A 2,948-nucleotide genomic window follows, 5' to 3' on the forward strand; every position below is an offset into this window, starting at 1 on the left:
CCCCAAAGTAGCAAAAATGTTTTCCGCGCAACTAAGAAGCTTATGAATGATACGACAGGTATTGCAGGCCACAAGAGCTAGGGGCGCGACGACCACGTTGCCGGGATATACAGCGAAGGATGCGGTGTCTTACGGATTACGGGCACGGTATTGGTGAGTTCATTAGATCATATAATCTCGATGTTGTTAAGTTGAACTTGCATCAGGCGATGGAAGGTCCGCCAAATTCACCCCCCACTGTGGCATCTACCATACACCTCTACCGCCGTGTCGTACATTTCAAGGTATGCCATGCTCTTACATTTGCACACCTCAGCCGTGGCCCTGTCTAGCTCGCGTGCGAACACCGGGTGTGCGTTTTGCGCTTGAACACGCCCTCGAAATGTCCAGCATAAGCACAGCCGCGAGCTCCTGCAGCTACGCGGCTCATATCATGAGCTGCTCGCGATGTGCCCCATGACAAGCTCGTCGCTGCTGCGCAAGTATTGCGGGAAGGGCGGTTGATGAGGTGCGCATCCGAGATCACTAGCTGCGTGTCCTGTGCTGCTTCCTGCGCTGGATGCATGGCGGTTTCAAGATTTAGGTGAGTCATGCCTCCGCAGATCCTATAGCATTATTCTGACTTGCTATGCATTGTAGGTTTACCTCTTGTGTCTATCCCCTGACACAGCAGAATGAATCTAGCTTAGTATACACCAGCATGTATTGTACAGTTGTGTGTCTAATATATGTTTTGACACTCTTGTGGCACAGCGGGAAGTGAGGGGACCGTGGACATCCAGGAGAATTAAATTGCTATCCGCCGAGAGAACAATTATTTGATACCACTAGATAGTAAGCAGCAAACACCGTTATTTGCACTTTGGCCAGTGATACTGAAATATGACGAGCTCAAAAAGCAGTATGTAATGCAAATGACCCAGTGCAATGATATATGGCACGCAAGAGGGAAAAGGTTCAAGTCCCTATTAAGGTATGCCTCGTGCGATACCGAGTGGGTGTTAAATAACACTTATTCCATCCAAAATAGGAAAGCATCAAAGTCCAAGTTACAGACCTCCAGGAACCACCTACTGCATCCCTTGCAATGGACATACTCTTCTCAAAGTTTTCCATAGCTCATTTGGCCAGATGCACGTATGCAGATCAAGTGATATGCGCACGCTGGCAATGCTCATCTCTGTGGCGGCTGAAAAGCCAGCCTGAGGTGGCTTGGTGTGAGCCTGACTCTGACCATTGCACTCAAGGCGCGGCCTCTTTCCCTGATGATGCTGTAATTTTAATGTGTGCCTCTTGGGCCTCTCTTTTACTGATAAAATCCCTATTGTCATCTTTTATTGCGCTTAAGGCACAAGATTTGGCCGAGAGCTGTGCCATGATGAGCCAGGCCGGTATCCGGAATTCAATCAAGGCCGAGAAGCCAATTGCCAAATGAGTCGAAATGACACAACCTACTACCCTGCTGGACATATGTTTATTGGTTCGTGTTCAACAAGAAAAAAAGACTACTGCCAGATCCCTACTCTGAAGAACACGAATAAGTTCTTGGCCAAGTCCTTAAGTGGTTGCTTTGCAGCAGTAACCACTGCCTGCGGGCCACACACAGCAAGCTCAACAACGAGAGTGGTAAGCACGCCGTAGTCGGGCATACTAGCTGCAATACAAGGGCCAGCTGATGTTGCTTGTAGAGAATATTGGAAGCTGCAGTGGCTGGCAGCCTGAGGTCATAGGATGTTCTGCAACATTGGTGACCCCCTACTTCTTTCCGACGGCGCAATCAATCCCATGCTTTGTCGGGAACTGCGGTGAATGGTTGACTACGGCCAGCAGCCACCTGCGGTAACAGACATCAGGTGCCTGGGTGTACATCTCCACAATTTCGGTTTGCATAACAGCCAGGAGAGTGAAACCATAATAAACACTCAACCTGCTGGGCTTTCCCACGCCTCATCTGCAATAGCAAGATCCACTCAACATCGAGGGCTGGCCACACCCTGGTACCAAGCTCGGCACCACCAGCCATGGCCTGAGGTGCTCTATACCCCTCAGACCAGTGTGCCAGAGGCTCACCTAGGCATTGATTGTGCGACGGCGGTATAGTAATCTTGTCCCCTCCAAGGGCTCAACAGCAGGGAGGCCGACTCTTACTCTTGTAGCCCTGCCAGCAGCGCAGCCAACTCCGCACTCAGGCCAGGTTGCCAACAGTTGGTCAGAGGCCAGAGTCAGTATTCAAGACCTCTATTTTGTCTTCAGAATATGCATAGCTGCGTGCGAAAGAGCATTGTCGGACACATTGGCAGCATTGGGCAGCAGGATGCACAATTGTAGAACAACTTCGCTGAGATGAGCCAGCAGCTGCTTGTGAAGCTGAAGCCGGGCCGATCACTGCCATATCCTGGTTAATATCCTTTCAAGGTAACATATGTGGCCAAAATGTTTTATCAGCCATTATCTGTGCCAAGATGCAATGTCTTTGAGCTCATACAGTATTACTGTGCGTCGTCATACATTGCCAAGACTTCACGAGGATACTATCATTCGGGTTCAAGAACACCATTGCAGGATAGCCCATGTCTTCAACAGTCCTCAGCAAGGCAGAAGGTGGGTGGGCTTGGTGGAGGACAGAGAAATGGCCATGCATACAGTGGCCACCAAAAATAACGCACAAGACTACAAAGAGGTGTCGAAATCCCCCTGTATCTCCATGACTGCTGTAGCTAGCTAGATGATGTATATAACAATCTTACACTAGGTTACTTGTAGCATCTTTCTGAGGTATCAGTTTGATGCAAGCACCAGGTACCAGAAAAAATGTGGTGAAAATGGCTAGAAAATGAATACATATTGCAAAAATCACAGAATAATATAGACCACAGAGTAAAATATGCTTTGGTCCAAGTAAGATTCTATACTATGTTATGCTACTCTAGCAAATTTATAGTATAACA

Source organism: Phanerochaete carnosa (genome assembly GCF_000300595.1).
Source record: "Phanerochaete carnosa HHB-10118-sp unplaced genomic scaffold PHACAscaffold_11, whole genome shotgun sequence".
NCBI classification, from domain to species: domain Eukaryota; kingdom Fungi; phylum Basidiomycota; class Agaricomycetes; order Polyporales; family Phanerochaetaceae; genus Phanerochaete; species Phanerochaete carnosa.